Source organism: Ambystoma mexicanum, chromosome 11, assembly GCF_040938575.1.
Source record: "Ambystoma mexicanum isolate Mex_15411 chromosome 11, UKY_AmexF1_1, whole genome shotgun sequence".
NCBI lineage: Eukaryota > Metazoa > Chordata > Amphibia > Caudata > Ambystomatidae > Ambystoma > Ambystoma mexicanum.
Window position 1 is genome coordinate 1,204,053,993 of NC_090934.1, and position 20,929 is coordinate 1,204,074,921.

The window sequence follows — 20,929 nt, forward strand, 5'->3', positions numbered from 1 at the left end:
GTTCAAAGCTGTCTGTAGCTTGATCCCCCACCAATGCCCTGCCAGCTTTTACTCTTCATCCGTGTGCCCGCACACATTATGTTTTAACTCGATGCATGTACAGCAGAGTGGAAACATTAGTCTACCATTGCATCTATAGGGTAACAGGTATGTAAAGACCTTAGGTGGGTAGACCTTGCACCTAATTCGAAAGAAATGCTGGTCTATATCACCAACATTCCTACCGATAATCTCTGAGTGTCCCACAGGATAGGGCTTGTCATTATTCACAGAGGGGTATAAACTGGTTAAATCTAGGTAGTGTATTTGCTCACCCTCTGAGATGCAATGATGTAGCTTTAAAGCATTTGTGCCATGGCTGTATAACCATCTAAGCAGTTTACGGGGTCGTGCAGATCCCTCTCCGTAAGAAAACGGCACACATCAAGATTGTTCTGGACCATCGCATGCCACTCTAATTCCCAGATATTGATGATTAGGAACGTCTGTTTCAACAGGCAGCATCTATAAAGCTGGTAATAGGTAGTACCCATCAAAAGTACTGAAACCCCTGATGGGATAACAATTGGGACAACTGAGATAATAGCAGCCGTTGAATTCGTAGGCTGTTTCCACCCCTTGAACCACTGCATAGCCATCCAACCAATATTGACCATATCGTTTCTCACTGCTGCTGTTTAGGGCGTGTTGTATATAGATGTTTCCAATCTCTGAGATGTATAAGACACATTGAATTGATGCCGTGGAATAAAATTTCTGTGGCCCATGTTATGAATCCTGGGAGAGCAGTGTGATTGTTTCAGTTTTTTAGCTACAGTTGTCTGTAGATTTGCATACAGCAGCTAGCAAGCGTAGTGCTTTAAAAAGGATTAACGTATAAAACGTGTGTCCCACCCTTTATAGATGTTTCACAACAAGTTATTTGTATGATCACATCCCCGAACAAATTACAAGCTTCTCTTAAAATGTTGATATCTTGACAGTAGGCCCTTAACTCCTTACGAAAGTCAAACACGCATGTTCATTCGCCTTGCACCACCCTATGAACTGATCTTTCCTATGAACTGATCTTTCTCACTAGTCATCATGTATTGAGCGCTGTATTGGTCCGGGTTGGAACTGGGCCTATGTAGTTCTGGTTAACCGCCATGTTGAAAAGATGGGGAAAGAAACTCTTTGAAATGGGGAAACTAAAAGCTCTTGGAAGATTGCTGAGTTTTATGGGTAAAAGGTTCAAAGAGTCAATAAAACGTATCTGTAGAGGTACCACGAAGACAGCCATTTGGAATTATGTGCTAGAAGGGTATAAACCTGTGAATTTGTTTGTTATAAAAGTTCTGATAAAGGCCGCCACACACAAGTCACCTGTAAATTCCCAACAGCTGCCACCTGTTAGATATCTGGCACAGATATAGTTTGGTTGGTGGGTTACATTACCTTGACGGGCCTCCATATCATACACTATGTAGTCCTCGGTTTTATCTTCAGGTCTACTGACTGACATTAAGCACAGGTGTTAATCAGTGTCGACAATGCAAACTTTACACCCCCTACAGATTACGCCATTAAAGTTGTGACTCTCGGGGAGACATTTTTTGCAGGTGGGGAAGTCAATGTGCAGTTCCCACACAACCTACCCTGAGGCCGGTTTCCAAATGTGTGTTTCTAGAAAGACCCGAGACCTCGCGAACACGTGACACTGGGGTCATTTTGTAGGTTTTTCGTTAAGAATTTGACATTCCTCTCTTAAACACAAGCGACGGTGATACTGACAACTGTGTCTATTTTTGTTTTTCGAAATGTGATGGCAGTGCTGATAGAGATTTTTAGCCCCCAGGAAAAAATTTAGATATATTACACCGTATACATGGTCATTGTGGTGTAAAACATACAAAGCATTTCTGGCTGTTTTAGACTTTAGTGGAAAATATCGCCACACCCCATTGTTAAAGTAGAGTAACTTGATGGGTCTATCAAAATATTCGGCAAAGAGAGACAGCCGTCCAAACCCTAGCGCTGTGTCCTTCGGTGCCCGCAGCTATTTGTGTACTTGCAGAGCTTTTGCACATATATATCGGCATCCGTTATGCTCCATGGCTTGATTAAACCTATGAGACTATACGCCAGACAGAGATTTAAGGGCCCATGATCAAAATTTGACAACCATCTGCCTTTGGATTTTATGATGTGGTAGTGCAGATTTTTTCTAAAAGGTTTGTAAACACAGCCGGAACAAAGTCTAACAACTAGTGCCACTATTCTTAGCGATGCAAAACACAGGATCTCGGTCTTGCTCTGTAGAAGTCTGTAAATTCTCCAGAAATTGTAAGACACAGAAAGTATCACAAGGGGATAATCTTGTAAACCAGGGTCTGTTTAAACCCTTGGCCTGCATTCTTATTTGGACAACATCATTGGGGCAGACGGTTTCCAAAATCTGTCGAACCAGTGTTTCTACAGTCTGTGTCACGACTGTTCGTCTGTGCCCAATTGAGCCCAACTGGTCCAAGTTCATGTATCTAAATTCCGCATAATACTCTATGGCCAAGAATGTTTTAAAACTTCTCTGATAGATCTGCACCCTCTCCAAATAAATTGGGGCCTCTGGTGTGTGGGGAGTCGGTGCCGGCGGTATGCTAAGATGAATACATCTGGATATAACCAAACAGGCCTTTTTAAAGATTTTAAATAGCTCTGAGATTGGGTCCTGGCTCAGTTCAAGTTTCGCGCTGTGTCGTTGGGACAGTGCTGAAACAAATATCCGCCCCAGTCTAAACAATCAGTTGTGTCAATGTCGGTGACAATGGTTGTGTTTTTAATTTCACCAGAACCCCCGGGGTTCAGGGGGATGTGTACCTGGTCATGATTTGTTTTATGTTTTCTAATAACACTGGTGTGATGGGGGTCGTTATTTGATAGTAATAACTCTTTGCGTTTATCTGGTATATTTGATAACAGTGATATTCCCTGAGCGGTTATTGACAGGGGAGTAGCTGAGTTGGGACCCACAATCACTGTAGTAGACTGACCGAGTCTCTGTGGGATAGCGGTTGCGTGGTGAATTTCCAAATTTGTGGGATCCTATGGGGCTATTGTGCTGCTGTCAAGTTGTTGAGACGTGTCTAACGCAGTGTCAGGCTGCACCCATGTGGATGTTTCACACAATGCATTACAAGATAATCCTGTGAATGGTGTGCTGTGCTCAACAACTGCCCCATTGGCTAGTGGGGCATCTGACTGTGGCCCTATGGCTGTCCCACAAGTTCCCACTTATAAGGCGATATTAGCAACCCTCAAATGTTTTATTAGTGTAAAAACTGCTCCTTCCATGTCTTCAATAGCGCCCTGAACCATAGATTATACAATCCCCTTCTCTTTGCAGAACAGGGTTAATCTTTTGACAAGGGCATGCATTTTCTTGTAACTTTGTTTTAAAGTGGGTTCTTTTTTTCTTGTTCTTTTGAATAACTGATACACGCCTACATGTAACCGTAGTAATATTATTGGGGTTGAAAGCATTTGAAGTGTTAATGTCACAGGCATTGTGACCCGTCCCCACATCATGACCACCGCCATTCAAAGTGTCTGCATTGACACCCATTCCTACACCTGTTTCACTCCCTTTGCTACCAACTCCCAGCTCATGAACATCAAATACAGACAGTGTCACATAACCCTGTTGTTCATTTGGACCAACAGTTTCACTAGTCAGAATTGTGAAGGGGTGTTAGGATGTGTTTCAACAGCTGTATCGCTGCTTGTGTGTGATGTTGATGCAAGCTCAGGGGGGCATCAGCCTGCTGTGGAACACTTACCACCTGCTCATTTGCAATGTTAACAACCCCAACACTGTATTCCTCCCGATCATTGTGCACACTCCCCTATTGAGTACCAAAAGACACAATATTTACAACCCCACCACTGTATTCTGCCGCATCCCTGTGCACCCTCCTCTCTTGAGTACCTGTCATGGCCACAGACCCCAGAACACAAAAATTACACCATCTAGTGATGGGGACAATGGGTCACTTGACCCACTTATGTCCCTTTGGGACCCATAAACACAGGAGCCCTGGCTGGACAGGCTCATATTGAGATGTGAGCAGGAACACTTTATTTCAGTGCAGGAGTGCTTTTACTTTATTTCAGTGCAGGAGTGCTTTTATTTTACAAGAACTTTCCAGGAGCTGGAAGCCTTTATTCCGGTTGCCAGACATTTCGTCGAAAAAAAATAGTCGATAGGATATTTGGTCGAAACCATTTGGTCGAAAACCAAATGGTCGAATTTGTTTTTATTTTTATTTTCACTTTTTTTTTCTTCTAAAAAACCCCTTGTTTCCCTCAACTACAACCTAAAAAATATATATATAAATAAAAATAAAAATTCGACCATTTGGTTTTCGACCAAATTACGTCGACCAAATGTCTTTTGACTAAATGACTTTCGATGAAATGTCCGGACACCCTTTATTCCAGAGAACATCCTAATATGCTGACTCATCGGGTGTGGCTCCCTAGGCCTGGTCTTCATATGCTAACTCATCGGGTGTGGCAGGGTGTGGCAGGCAGGCTGAACCTGGTAGGCGTGCCTTCAGAAGCTCAGCTATATAAGCTGCTCCATCATTAAGGCCGGTGTTTCGCGTTACTGTGCACTCGCGTGCAACGTGACGCTCACCGCCACTTGGATCAGTTTACTTACCTTTGAAACCAGGAAACCGGTGCTTCATCGCCTCATCTGCAAACTCATCTCCTGACATCCAGTGATCTTGATCCCGATGCCGCAGCACTGCATTCCGCATCCACGAACTCGGACCCTGTGAAGAAGAAGAAACACAAGCTTAGAACATTTGTCCTTGGGCCGTGCCACATTTGATCCCCACGCACCCCCTAGTTAACAACTTACCAGCTACTGTACCACTGCAGCTTCGTTCCTCATTCCCTCCGGGTGCCACCTCAAGCTCCGCAGCTTCTGCCGGGACGGCAACATCACCTGCAAGGGAAAAAAGCAAAAGAGCAAACATCAAAAGTGGAACGTACAGCCATACAAGACAACAAACTTTAAATACAACAAAACAACAAACAGGAACACTTACCTGAAGTATAGTGGCTTAGTCGCAGCAGGCCTGGACTACCACGTGCAAGGGACCAGTGAAGGAACTCAGTCCAGGTCACATTAGCGACCCTGCCAGAAGCAGCAGGACAGAGTGCTTGCCAAAACTAATCAACAGGTGAGCATTCCAGGGACAGCGCATCCCATGGGTACCACGGTTGGGAGAAGGGGTCTGGAAGGGGATCAGGCGCACAAGCTGGTATATTCACACCCCCTATTCTCCATGCAGTAGCAGTCCCAAGCAGCATCACGTATTACCACCAGTCCCCACATAAGCGCAGAGGGCGAAGTCAGACCTGAGCCACCTCACCCCCAGGAGGGCTGCAACCGTGCCCAAGCACCTCTGCAGAGACCAGGTGAGCGTAACAGAACCACCAAGAGTAATATTAATAAACTCAGCATTGTGAGTGTCAACAGTATCAATACATACACCTGTTTCACTGCCAATGCTAACAATGCCAGCATACTTAAAAAGCACCTCAAGGGCTGTATAACAATTAGTAGAAACAGTGTCTAGAAACACCAGGGGTGATGGTGTGTCACTAGCTTGAACCCCATTCCCCTGCAAAATGGACATAATGAAGAGCTGAGATGTCAACAGGGTTAAATGATGCATTAGCTAAATGTTGACAATGGCAGAGCTGTTGGTATTATTCTCGCCTTCAGAACTAGCAACAGCTACACTTTCAGAAATAGTCAGCGGTGCAACCCCTTCATCGCCGCTAATCACAACCGCGCTACTTGTGACAGCCCCAGCTGTACACAGTTGCTTGCATTGAACACCCCCTTCTGCTCAGGTGTAACACCCAAGGCCCCTTCCATGGGACCATTTACCTGAGCCGCAGTCGGGATTCACAACCCTGTGGTTGTCTTATGACATTTTGCTCATTCTCAACATTGTGTCATAAATTCTGCTGCTTGGGGCGTCCAGAATTTATATTGGCACATCCCTGCATCCACTTCATCGCTAGTTTGGCCTGCGCCGGTACACTTTTAAAGTAGGTTTAAACCCCCAAACCTTCAGGAGATGTGCCTGAAGCTGCTGGTAATACAGGGGTCCTGACCCCCACACTAACCAAAGAGTTTTGGGGGTTAGGGATCCGGTAATATCCACCAGGGTCTTGATTGTGCCGAGGGTGGAGGGGCAACTCAATGGGCAGGGTTTGAAAGCAGACCGACCCTGTGCTGCTCCAGGGTTGGCAATGTGTTAAATGTGCTACTCCCATTGGCCTGCCCCTGGTGCTGGTACAAAACATGGGGGCGGCATGTCCTGGCAGAACACCTGTTAAGCGTCCATTTGGCAGGCCATTTCCAAGATATTGGTTGTAACGGGCCAATGCGGGTACAGCACAGAGACCACAATAACCCTCCTGGATCTCAGACACTCTTCCCCCACTCGTTGAGGCCCCCTATCCAGTCATGCCCATTCCAGTGTGTGAAGAAAAACGTTGTTGCATCAAGCCCGTCAATATTTCAGGCCTTGCAAGAGGCTGCACACCAGAACTGTCCATTGCTGATCCGGCAGAAGCACACACCCCCATCCTCGGTCCCCAGAAAATCAGTGATTTGTTGAACCAGCTGCACGAATCTCCATAGAACGAACAGCTGCATGGTGCTGGGCTTCACAATCCACAGCCAGAGAGTTTGCCTGCTGGGCATCCATAGGCTATTCTGAAACTGCAGAGGACCCATATCATCCTTTCGGTCTTGCGGGCCCCGAAAGAAGATGGGGCGTGCTGCATTAGATATATCAATCACCATAAATCCAACAGCTGCCAGTTGTCAGTTGCAACAGTCCACAATCCAGAGACTCTGCCTGCTGCATCATCAGTTGTTGGAAGACATGTCGGTTCTAAATAGAACAAATATCGATCCAGAATAGGTCGTCTTGTACACAGAAACAGTCCACCATCAATACATGACATAACGCCAAACATCTCAAGCCCGGTGTAACAACTCAGCGCATATCCCTTAAAAAACTTGCATCAACTCTAGTACTTTCTGCCAATAAAACCTAGCTGTACCATTTGGTCAACATGTGTGATCTTTGGCGATAACTCAAATACTGAAATACCAATGTCACATTGCACACATTTAAAATATTTCACCAACTTTATCGGTGCTGTCAATCTGAGACAAGGTATTGTGCATGTGCAAATATGCCACATCAAAAAAAGACAATTGTCCCAAAAGTACAGTCTGTGTTTATTTAATGTTTAATTTAATGTCTGGGATGGCAATAGGGGCTGTGGGTTCCAATCTTTAACCTCTGTAATCTCTGGCAGAAAGTCAAATACCCAAATACTTAACTTCACATTGCATGCATTGGAAATATTTCATCAACTTTATCGGCGCTTTGAAGCTGAAACACAGCATTGTGCATGTGCAAATATGCTGCATCACAAAAAGACAGGTGCACCAAAAGTGCAGTATGTGTTTATTTAATGTTTAATTTAATGTTTGGAATGGCAATAAGGGTGGTGGGTTCCAAGCTTTAATATTGAAGTCTCTGATTGATTGTGTGAGTGTCTGGATGATTGTGTGAGTGGCTGAATGATTGCCATATCTTCAGCGCTAGTACGTTGTACCACTAAGTCATGGCTGTACCGTTTGCACAACATGTGCGATCTTTGGCAGAAACACAAATACTCATATACCAATGTCACAGTGCACACATTTTAAATATTTCATCAATTTTATAGGCACTGTGAAGCTGAGACAAGGCCTTGTGCATGGGCAAATATGCTGCATCACAAAAAGACAAGTCTACCAAAAGTGCATGACAAGGTGGTAAGTGCCAGAGGGAGGGGGTAGAGGGAGAAGTGCAGGAGTTGGGTGCCCCCAAGGGTGGGGGGGCAAGTACTGGGTGGGGCAAGGCAGCACGTGCCATGGGAAGAGGGCGAGAGGGAGGATGAGTGCGGTGGACAGTGACAACCAAGTTGGACTAGTCCAGGAAAGGGGACCTGAGGGCAAGTGCTGGGAAAGGATGCTGGAAGGACTGGAAGGGGGTGGTCTGGCCCCTGTAATACACTGAAGGGACCTGGCCCCAGTCACAGTTGCAGATGGTCCATTAGGACAGGGGCGGGCGAGGGAAAGAAGAGGAGAAAAGTGTTCTACCACCCACTCTCTGCTTGGAGAAATGCTTGGCTTGCAGAAAGTTAGAGCCAGAAGAGAAAAGGACTCTGTCCAGGAGGTATTTAGGGAGGGAAAGATGGATGTAAAGAGCGCCCCAGACAGACTTGTGGATAATGCAAAGGATCTTGAATTTGATCCTTGTGGTCAGCGGGAGCCAGTGGAGAGATGTTATTGCTGAAGAGATGCCATCCCGGTGTTTGAGATCAAGGATAAGCCTTGCAGTCCTATTCTGGATTACCTGAAGGGGGTAAAGGGAGGAAAGAGGTAGGTTGAGGTTGAGGAAGAGGCTGTTACAGTAGTCAAGCCTAGAGAGAACCAGGGCTCTGGAGACATTGAACCTCTGGGGGTAGGCGAGGAAAGGTAGAATGCCCCTGAGGATATGCACCTGAAAGTTGGACTTCGTGGCAAGGTGTCCATGATGTGTGGAGAGAAAGAGAGAGAGGAGTCAAAGATAATCCCAATATGTTTTGCCTCACAAGTGGGTGAGGGGAGAAGACCCAGGGAGACTGGCCAGAAAGTGGGGGGAAGCAAGAATCAGGTATCCCAATGAGAATGACCTCATTCTTACTGGCATTAAGGCATAGATAATTGGCAGAGAACCATGCCTGAATAGCAGTCAGGCAGTCAGGTATGTGGGAGGAGGATGTAGGGCGAGTCAGCTTCAAATAGGGATGTATGTTGTATGCGTAACACTGGAAATAAGGGGTGAAAGTGGACATTAGGTGGGCCAGAGGGGCGAGGTAGATGTTGAAGAGCCATGGCGATAGGATAGAGCCCTGAGGGATGCCACAGGTAGAGAGTGAGATGGAGGGGAGAAAAGGAACAATTTGCACTTGGGAAGGTCTGTTTGAAATGAAGGTGGTCTGCCACACCAGTGCCCTGTCTGTGATGCCTGGGGTATCATGGAGATGGTTTGTGAGGATGGTGTGATTGACTGTATGAAAAGCAGAGGAAATATTGAGGAGGATCAGAAAACAAAGGGAGTGTTAGATTCCAGGTTAGAGAGTAGGTCTTCACGGGTATTCATGAGAGCAGTTTCCATGCCAATTTGGTGTGAAGGGTCAGTTGGGGGATGAACAGCTTCTCTGTCAGTTTGCCCAAAAAAGAGGTGATAGAGATAGAACAATAGTTGGCCAGGCAAGAAGGGTCAGCAGACCGCTTTTTTTTAGGAGAGGGTGCACAAGAGAGTGCTTAAGGGTTTGATATAAAAATAAAATGATATCAAAAATTTAGGGGAAGTTTAAATACAAAATGTAAAATATGTTATATCAAAATATTACTGTTTATATAAAATTCTATATAAAACATTCATTTTCAATATTTTTTAAATACATTTGCATATCAGAAAAATACATATTATTTTTTATATAAAAGTCCATATGCAAAATATATGAGGTTTAATATTTTATATACATTTTTATATAAAAATATCTTTCATATTATTTTATATACATTTTTATATCAAGAAATATACATTTTTTTTTTTAACATGTTTATTTTAAACAGGCAGGTTATGGCAATACAAAGCTTAATCACTTGCGACATGTAGCATACAGTAATACTATTTGATGCTCCTCCCACCCCACCCTTCGGTCTCAAGTTCCTTCTTCACTTCCCTGTAGGGGGTCTCCATCCCGAATAGTTCTCCTGGCCAGTTGGGGCTTGAAAGTCAGGGCTAGGAACCTTTGATCAAACTCCAATACCGGACCCCAGATGTTGCGAAAGCGATGCAAGGTGCAGTCACCTTCTCGGCGATCAGGATGTCCCAGACTTTTATCCACCAGAAAGGCATGAGAGGGCCTTCCTTCGTTTTCCAGGTGCGGGCTATCACGTTCCTACCCGCAAGTAGGCATTGTGACAATAGTTTGGCCTTGGGGTCAGACCTGGGGTAGATCCCGGGGATCGGTGCTCCAAGGAGGATAGGTTTGGGGGCCAAGGGCAGTCGCACCTGAGTGATGTCCGCTATCGTCGCCAGGCATTGTTTCCAAAAGGCTTGGGCCTTGGTGCAGGACCACCACATGTTGAAGAAGGAGCCTATTTGGCCGCACTGCCTCCAGCATTGAGGGTTGATCGCGGAGTTCATGTGGTGGAGTCTTAGGGGAGGGTAGTACCACCAGAGGAGGGTCTTGTAGGCGCACTCTCTATTCGTGATGCATGATGAGGAGGTGTGAGCCTGGGACCAGATGTCAACCCACTGTTGGTCCTCAATCGGATGGCCCAGGTCCGCCTCCCATAGGGCCATATACCGGGTCTTGGAGGTTAGGAAGTCCGCTTGGAGGCGCTTGTATAGATTGGAGATTCTTCCTCGGGGCGGGAGCTCCTTAAGGGTCAATTCGATGGCTGTGGGGGGAAGAGTAGCCGCCTGGCGAGTCTGTGGATGAGTGCACCAGTGGCGTAGCTTGGTATATGTGAACCTATCTCGTTCCTGGATCCCAAAGAGTTCTTTGCATCGCTCAAAGGTACAGGGTTGGCCCCCTTCAAAAAGTTGACCCAGGGTCTCTAGGCCTCCTGCAATCCAGGCCTTAAAATTCCGGGGAGACAGACCAGGAGAGAAAGTCGGGTTCATGAACACTGGGGAAAGGGGGCTGAGCCCCGTCGGGATCCTCTTCTGTCTCAACGCCTTGTCCCAAACCAAAATGGTGTGTTTGGTGGATACCAGGGCTTCTCGGGCTTCTCGGGCCAAGCCCACCCCCATGGCGACTGATTTCCGGTAGTTGACTGTGATGCCTGTGACCCTGCCATAGCTCGTTATCTCAGCCAGGGCTTGAGGGAGGGAAGAGCAGGGTTTTGTGATAGTCAGGAGGACATCATCTGCATAGAGGGCCGGCTTGTGGTGCGCCGGGCCTGATTGAAAGCCTTCGACTGCAGGATTCAACCTGATCCGATTAAAGCGAAGAGAAGTGGCGACAGCGGGCATCCTTGTCGGGTTCCGCAAGTTAGGATGATGGGGGAGGAGAGGGTGCCATTAACTCTAAGAAGGGTTTTGGGGGCTTTGTAATTTGCCAGCGTCATGGTGCAGAACTCCGGGCCAAATCCAAAAGCCTCTAGGGTGAGCCTCATGAAAGTCCAATCCACTTTGTCAAAAGCCTTGGTCCCGTCCAGGGCCAAGAGCACCAACTCCCGGGAATCCCGGGAGGCGAGTTCCACCAGATCCAAGGCTCTTTGAATGTTGTCGGCCGTGGAGCGGTGTCTGAGGAAGCCACTCTGATCCGCACTGATTATCTCCGGCAAAAATCGAGACAGACGGGACGCCAGGATTTTAGAGTAAATATTGGCATCTATGTTGAGCAGGGCGATGGGTCTATATGATGCAGGGTTCTTTGGATCGCCCCCAGGTTTAGGTAGTAGGACCGTAATTGACTCCTGCATGGACGGGGTTACAGTGCCCGTGGTCCTGAACGAGTTAAACAACTGTACCAAAGGTGCTAATAGTTGGGGTTTGAAAATCTTGTAGAACCTGGTTGTATAGCCATCAGGGCCAGGGGCTCGGGATTTAAGAGCTTTTATTGCCTCATCCACTTCTTCGTCAGTGATCAGCGCCTCCAGAGAGTCACAGGCTGTTTTTTTAGACGGGGAAGCGCTGCACCCCGTAAGTATTCCTTCTGTTCCTCCATGTCCCGCGCTGGAGCGGTCATCACCTGAGTCAGGTGGGCCGCAGCGAGCTGCAGTTTGTCCTGGTCAGCGTAATGGACCTTGCCTCGTTGGTCCCGCAGGCCCACAATTGTATTGTTCCTCTTTGCCTTGGCAAGTTTGTTCACTAGTAGCTTATTTGCTTTGTTGTTTTTAGCATAATAAAACTGTTTTGCTTTTGCCATTTGGTGGGCAGTATGTTCAGCATAGTGGGCCTCAATCTTTTTCTGTGCTATCCGGATGGCCCGCTGGGTTTTAGGGGTCCGGCCCTTCTCCTTATGAGTCCTTTCTGCATTTTTAAGATCTTCCTCAAGGCCCTGGCGAGATTGACGCTTGTGTCTATGATAGGCCGCTCCTTGCGCAATCAGTTCACCCCGCACTACTGCCTTCATTGTGTCCCAAGTGTTGGCGGTAGAGGCGTCCTCACTGGGGTTCTCCTTAAAGAAGTTGGTGATCGTGGTTGCGATTGCGTCCCTGAGTGGCATCTCGTTGAGAATCGGATCATATAGAGTCCATCTGCGCTGTTGGGTGTTTAGCTGGTTCCTGCACTCGGATTTCCAGGGTCACCGGAGCATGATCAGACAAGATTCTGGAGCCAATTGTCACATTTTCAGTAAACGTAAAGATTTGTGGGGAAACTAGGAGAAGATCTATCCTGGAGAAGGTTCGGTTGACATAAGAATAAAAGGAAAAGTCTCTTTCGGATGGGTGGAGTACTCTCCATGAATCCACCACCCCCAAGGTTCTAAATAGTTGTAGGAGAGCCAGGGCTATGGTGAGGTCTCCAGCACTGGGCGGGTGTGACTTGTCTTTCGAGGGGTCCTGAGTTGGGTGCGTATACAGAGATTATAGAATAAAGTTGTCCTAGTAATAGGCATTTCACCGCCATGTACCGCCCCTCCGGGCAGTTTATAGAGTCCAGAATCTGAGGGTTCAGGCCCCTCCCGAATAGGATAACAGTACCACCCCTCTTGGAGTTCCCAGACGTGAAAAGTTGCTCCGGAAAGTCTCGGGAGCGCAGGCGGCTGTGGTCTGCCGGCAGCAGATGGGTTTCTTGCAGCATAGCCACAGCTGCACCGTCGTTCTTAAGCTTCTGTAGGATAGACTTGCGTTTGGCGGGTGAATTTAGTCCCTTGACATTCAGGGAGACAAACCTTAGAGTTCGATGTTCCGGGGCCAGGTCCGGGGAGGTTGACGAGTCCTGGGGGAGAGGGGGAGATGTAGAGGAATCAGCCATCATGTCGCTGAGTGTGTAGCCATTCTCCAACCTGCCTGTGGGGTTTTTTCTCGGGCCGCCAACGGCTCGACCGAGTTTTAACTGAGGGTGGCTGAACTTTTACGGGTCTAATGCCTCCCCTGGCCAACAGGGCCATCGAACAGTGTGTAGCCAACATGGCTAACCTTATGAGTAATCTTAGTGATTTGTTCCAAGGACTCATAGATGGATTGTGCCTTGGAACCGGGCATGGGCCGTGGAATAATGCGCGCTGCTTAAAGAATAAAGCTTATCTGTGTTCCTGAGGGTGCAGATCGGATCATGGTGCCGGGCTGCGAGCCGGGATCGAGGTGGAAGCTCCATTATGGGGTCGTATCTGGCTATTTCCTCTTCCGGAATCTGGGAACCCTCGACCAAGAGTCTTGTGTGGAACCAGGGGAGGCCACCAGGTTTGAGACAGCCGCTTCTTCGGAGGGCGGGAGAGATCAGGGTTTGGAAGCATCTGGACGTAGGATGTCGGTAGCATCTTCCGGGTGGCTAATTTTCCTGAGCGAGCCCTTGTAGGAAAATTGCAAAGCTGTGGGAAAGAGCCATCTGTAGCGGATTGTTTGAGCCTGAAGAAGGGCGGTTAAAGGGCGAAGGGCTCGCCTCTTTTGAAGAGTAAGCAGAGAGAGGTCCTGGAAGATCTGGAGAGAAGTCCCTTGGAATGTAATTTCGTCTTTGGAGCGGCTTATTGCCGAGATGGCTTCCTTCGTAGTAAAGAAGTGCACCCTAGTAATGACATTGGGTGGGCCATCCGATTCCACTCCGCGTCAGGGGTTCAGCCTATGGGTGAGATCTAAGAGAAGCAGTGAATCTTCGAGGCCGGGGAGAAGAGATTGGAAAAAGAGGCCCACATATTCAGCTAACCCCTTGTTTGGAATTGAGGTGGGAACCCCCCGAATGCAGAGGTTGTTGCACCGGGCCCTATTTTTGAGGTCTTTTTGCTTGTATTCCAGGATGTCGCATCTGTCCTGCAATAGTCCGATTGAGCGTTGGATCTCTGTTAGCGCGGAAGCATGATCTTGGATATGATCCTCAGCAACTCCTACCCTTTGTTCAACCTCCAAGACCTTTTTGTCTGTGCTTTCCAGTTAAGTTGTGAGTTCCGCCATACAGGAGCGGAATTCTGATTTGATATCCACCATCAATTCATGAATATCTTCTTTGGTCGCCAAAGGTCCCTTGTTATCTAGGGATTCCGAGTTGCTATGTCCGAAGACTTGGTGGTCTTTTGTTGCTTGGACATCGCGCTAGTTGTAAGAGGCAGGACAATGGCCACTGGGAGCGATGTAGTGGTGAGGAGGAGCAGGACCGTGGGCCGGGGCGCCCCAGGAAGAGCTCAGGGAGAAGCGCATGCGAGCTAGGCCCACCTTAAATCTCTCAAGGGGGTTCCCACTGGAGGCTCCCGCCGCCAACCGTTGGGGGGAGGGTCTCTCATCTTCGCTCCAGGAATTGAATCGCCTCTAGGGCTGTTACTTGTGTCCATGAGCCGGAAGGTAGGCCCCACCGAGCATCCAGGTGGGCCACTAACGCAGCCGCGTAGATCTCCGTCCGCTGGATGTGTAGCTGTAGGGCGGCGTGGGCCGGGCGCCCCAGGAGGAAAAGGGAGAGGGTGCACAAAACGGGGCCGATGTATGCAGGGCTCCTTGCCGGTTCCAGGGGGCAGAGCCTTGTCGGCTGATGGAAATAGTCCCCGTTTGTCTGAATATCCGGATGTCAGTCCGTCCCCTCCGGCTCGAGTGCTACGGGGAGGATCGCCTCCGACTCCTGACTGTGGCCGCCATCATACGTGTGCCCGCCATCTTGGATTCTCCGAGCCGCAGAGGGGGGGACCGGGATTCAGGCGACGAGTACGGACATAGTGCTCCCTCTCCCAGCTTTCATCTCTGAGCTGCTAATACCCATCGGTTCTGATCTACATAGCTGGCGTCGATGGATCGTATAGGCCACAGGAACCGCGCAATTTTAGCTGAAGCAGCGGGCCGTCCACGGGCGGCTTTAGAGGAGCGACTGCATCGAGTTGGCTCCAAGCCACGCCCCAGAAATATACATATTTATATACATGTTTTATATTAAAAAGATATTGACATTGCTTGATATAATGTTCTGCTTCCTTTGCCAAACCCCTCTGTCATGTCATCATTGTGTCACTCTGTGAAACCCTATATTCACAGTCCCTGTATTCAGAGCTCACCTCGCTCTCGGCGATTGACAGAACATTGTTGAGCGCTGCTCCCACCAATATATAGATTTTATTTAAAATGTATATTCACTTTATATTAAAACTGATAGAAATTAGAAAACACTTTATATCCAATATATAGTGGAGGTAAAATGTTTTATATCCTTTTTATATCAAATTTATATTAGGTTTACATCAAAGCACATCAAAAGTGGGAGGGATTAAGACCGGAAGCAGGGGTGTGGCCACCTGTCAAAATTGTGACTTGTGCAAAATGGGACCCCTTCTACTACTAATGGCCTGTCACTGCATGGTTGTTCATCATAGGTGTTTGAGCCCCTAATCATGATTTCCACCATCTAGGTATGGTCTGAGCAATCGTAGGGAGTCATCCGATGGAGTGATGGGCGGTTCCTAAATCGGTGTGAGTCTTTGGAGGAAGATGGGGTGCCATGACGATTCAAGGTCAGCAGAACAGGAAGGATGAGAGACATTCAATAGACATAAGAAGGGACAGAAAAAATGAAGTAAGTATGGGAGGATGCAAGAGAGGTCTTGGAGTGTTAAATTCCCTTAGATAACCTTCTACCCTACCACAAAATGGGTTCTGGAGGGTGTTGCAAGTTTCCTTAACTAGTTCCCATAGATCTGCAAGTCAAAACAATGTCTGAAGGTGGCAGGGTACCCTCATGTTAAACTAGTCAGTTTGTGCTTACAAATAAACCCCCCATTTGGCTGCCCGTGCCATCAAACATTTCCCAGTTTAGCATGAATTCATCTGCCGGAAGTTTGCCAGGAAGCTGGTATGATTTTTACGTTGGCACAGGGAAGGAAGTTCCCGGAAAAATGCCATCCCTTTTCCCTCATGCGTGTGTGGTGGGTACAGGGAAACCCCCACAGAGGTTCCCAGGTGTTTCACAGAAGCTGCACAGCGGAGACACATCTTTTGAGATAAGACACGAACATGCAAACTTAAATGAAGATCGTAAACATGACTGAGGGGAAATCTGACATAGTTTGGCGTGACGCTTATGGACTTTGATGGCTGAAGCATTTTCCGAGGTTCCATATTTAAGGCAAACTTAACATGCAGTATGGAGTCTATAAGTACGGGTCTCACCCAAAGAAACAGGTGGAAGGCTGTGTCGCTCATAAATAAAGGGCAAGGCAGGCAAATAATAATGTTAATTCGCACTGGGAATGTCAGTAACCATGCATAGTGAACTCGGGCAGGCCTCAATCCTTCAGCCTGTCTCCGGATATATATATATATATATATATATATATATATATATATACACACACACACACATATATATACAGGTAGCACCTGGGGATGCAGTCCATTGCACATCTCTCTGTGTGGGTGCCCCTGCTATACACACCTTGCATTCTCCACAGGGGTTATTTTCTTTAATGCCTGATCTCCATTTGGGTTTCTGCAGGGGCCTGACTTTCCTATGAGGCCCAGTGCTTTAAGTGGGGTAAGAAATTGAGGGGGGGGGGGCTCGTTTGGGGGCGTGGCTTCCATTGTGGGTGTGGCCTAAAACGTGCACAAATCATTGTAAGGTGCGCAAACAAATATATAAATGTATGTGAGCATTTATATATTTGTATGCGTACTACTATGGTTTGTGTACCTTTCAAGCCTCATAAACATACCAATGTTACGTATTTCTATGTTTATAAAAAGGTGGCTTGAAAAGTGCACAAACCATAGTAATTTACGCACACTTGTGTGCTTACCTTACTATGGTTTGTGCACTTTTCAAGCCACCTTTTATAAGCATAGAGATTTATAACATATTTCTATGTTTATAAAAGACGGCTTGAAACGTAAACAATTCAAGGCATCTTTTATAAAGCGTTGAGGACGGACAAAACCCGAGATGGCTTTGTCCATTGACAAAGCTTTATAAAAGATGCCTTGAATTGTGCACGTTTCAAACAGTCTTTTATAAACATAGAAATATTTCTACGTTTATAAAAGATGGCTTGAAACGTATACAATTCAAGGCATCTTTTATAAAGCTTTGCCGATGGAGAAAGTAGCCTCGGGCTCTCTGATCTCTGCTCAGAGCAGATAGATCACTGAGCCCGAGGCGCCTTTCACCCTCTGCAAACCCCAAACCCGCGGGCTCCGTGATCTAATCTGCATTTTAGATCATGGAGCCCGCAGGTTCGCTGAGGGTCAGTGACCTGGCGAGGGCAAACAAATGAGGGATCATCAGGGAAGTTACAGTGACTGACAGAAGTGCCAGCCAGCCTCAGTGAAGCTATGCCTGGCTGGCACTTCTGTCAGCTCGCCTGAAATTAAACTGGCGGGCGCATCTCCCATCAAGGCTGCGGCCGCGGCGGGATAATGCATCCCGCCAATGTTGTGTGGGATGGGGGGCCCCGGCAGGGCCCCGGCTCAGTCCCACTTTTTGGAGAATGCCGGGGTCCGGCCCCGGCAGGCCCCGGCCCACTTTAAGCACTGATGAGGCCCTTTGGGGCGGGGGTAGGGGGTTAGGGAGGTGTGGGGCTGATCATAAGCCGAGTTCTCTTTCCTGCCGGAGTGGCTTGATGGCATACCCTAGCACAGCTCTTGCTAGGGGTCAGGTCCCCTACTTCAGACCTCATATTGAGCAGGGCATAGGTTTTACACTGGGCTTTAATCCAGGTTTTCGAAGTCAAGGTCAGCAGGCTTGGGAGGCGATGTGGACTGGGAGGACGACTCCGTAACACCCACCCTGTACCACCTCCAGGTCGCTCATGGCTCTGTAGAAAGGCTCAGTTAGGCTGGCTTTCTTGGGTGCCAGAATCCCGCTGTGACTTGGGGCAGGGTTTAGGCATTCGATTTTGTCCTATATGACACAGTGACAACTTCTGGCCCAAGTTTTATGTCAGGCTCTCCAGCATTGTATGTGTGCCACCTTTTGTCAAAGGTTCCCAGTGGGAATTTGGAAGTCAAATGTTTTATTCTGCTACTCCTATGCCCGGGACCGGGCTTCACATTAATGATGTATATTCTATATCATCTTTAGAAGACCTGCCTACGTTGAAAGGACATTTCTTTGGACGCCCCCACACACATGTGCCCACCTTGAAAAGACTTCACAAACATTTGCAAAGTTAGCTGCATGTGTGTTTTGGGAATGTTTCTTGCAGGTCCATTCGTGGGGCACGGAATTGTATTATTCGAAGCATTGACTTTTCATACGGTCTAACATTACTCTAACTTTGGCAGGCCATGCCAAGCAAATCCGAAGGACAAAGTGTTCTCCCTAATTTCACAAACTAGGATCAATAGAGGAACCTTTCAAACTTTCTTTCAGCCTAGCAAAATGTTGCCATCTTCCTTTCTTTAAAGAGTTTTAATCCAATTCTCTTCTGCAGGCCCTAACCCTTCCCAGTCTCTGAGCATGTCCCAGGGGGCTGATATATGTCCCTTTCTAGTACGGATCCTTGCATCCAAGATGGCGGGTAGGCAGAACTAGTCTGTTCATCTGCCAATCACATACTTAGATTCAAACTTATTTGTGTATGTGGACTTTCCCCTGACCTACCATAAAATATATCCGAAAAGGGGTTTAAAAGAACTGGTGAGTGCATTTTTATCAAATAAAGTAAATGGCGTGCCTTAACACCTATATTAACACCTATATTAATGTTAATGTGACTTGTACTGTGCACTGCTATCATTTTTCATGATCTCCAGGTGCTCTGGCGGATCTGAAAAGGAAGAGAGTTGGGAAGGTAGGTTAGTAGGATTGAGAGAGACAAAAGCACAAGAGAGCTTTGATGTGCTGTTGGTTATTGCAGTTCGGAAAAAACGGTCACTGTGTGCTGGTATGATGTTGGCAGATTGGCGTTTGTGTCATGTTTCTGTGGATGGTTTTAAAGCAGTGTTTCATGTGCATGTTGGGTGTTGTCGAGCATTGGTAGAGTGTATGTGGTTTGGATGTTTTCTGCTGAAGGTCTGTGTCATGTTACGTCTGTCCTGGGTGGTGGGTATGCTATGTTTTGTTATTTGGTCTTGTACAATGCACTGCTTCCCCTTACATGGTATCTTGGTGCTCTTGCGGATCTGGAAAGGAAGGAGGGCTTGGGTAGCTTTGATAGTGGGATTGAGAGGGAAAAGTGCAAAAGAGCTTTGATGTGCTGTTGGTAGGTTTAGTTCGGAAGAAACGGTCACTATGTGCTGTTTTGAGTTGTTTGGCGGTTGCAATGTTGTGCTTGGTGAGTGGATGTGTGAGCAGCTTTTGTGGTTGGATTAGTGTCCTGTTTGTTGTTTGAAATTCATAGTGGTTTCTGATGGCCTAATGTTTTGTTGCGGTATGTACTATGTTGTTTTTATTTCAGGAGAGTAAGCAGAATATTTGAGGGTTGTTAGTGGGTACCTGGACATTCGTATCACATTCATCTAAATTCTATACTAATGGCAGCCCCCAGCAGACATCAAAATTAACACACACACTGCACTGGTGTAGTGGGGGCTCCTGCATCCCCCACGATGCAGGGGGTCCCGCAATGGAATGTCCAGCCTCCAGAATCATCTGAAAGAAATTGTTTCTTTCAGAAGTTGGAGCTCAGAAAGAACCGCCTGGTTGCACCACGGGATGAAGGACCATTCTGCTGCGCAACCAAAATGGTTAATTGTAATGGAGGTTCCCACTCTGCGCATGTCAGGAACAAGGAAGCAGGGGGCTCTCCGTGTCTCCTTGTTCCTGTCAGTGCGGCTTAGGGAGCTCAGCCTGATTCCTGCCTGAGATGGAAAGGAGTCCCTCAGGCTGGCAGCAGGTAAGATTTTTTTTTTTTTAAAGTGATTGTGAGTTTGTGCGTGCGAGCAAGTGAAAGATAAAAAATATCGAGGCTTAATACCACATAATAGAAATACGCCAGTCACGAGTCCAAAGGTACCATGTACATTTATTAAAAGGCAGCTGTCTGGCTATCAACACCCACAATGTGTGCAAGCAGACACTGTGAGATGAGAGTGCTGGACATTTCAAAAACACAAGTACTTATACAAGTTTTCCACAATCCCGGACACATCGTCCAGCCCCTCGTCATGTCATACATTTACCTGGGTTTCATGTTCTATCCACATAACTAAGTCATGCTTAAACATCTTTGAATAGTTTGTTGTTTTCCTTTAAACATTTCACATGTTTTCCCAAATATAAGACACAAAGGTAACATTCCTTATTTTGCTTGTTTATATTTGTTTATCATTTGTTCTTGAGTTTAAAGTAAGCTTAGTTTCAAGGAGCGAAAACAAAGATTTCTGCAAGAAGGGCACATTCAAATATTCATCATTCTACTTAGCTGTTTGAACGGAGAAGGCACTATTGGAACAGATGGTATCTAAATTACTGAATAGTACGGCTTTTGTTTAACTCAAAGTTTTTTCAGTGTAGGACAAACAATCCACTTTAGCAGCTTCAACATTCTTATCTACGTTGACATCATGGAAATAGTACAAAGTTAATTTTGCTCTGCTGGAGCCAAAAACACAATTCTAAACATGGGATGGAAAGCAAGGGGTGATCACAATGGCGGATAACTCAAAATGGCGGCATATTCAGCCTGTTTCAGGTTCATTCAATGCGATATTATAGTGCGATGCGAT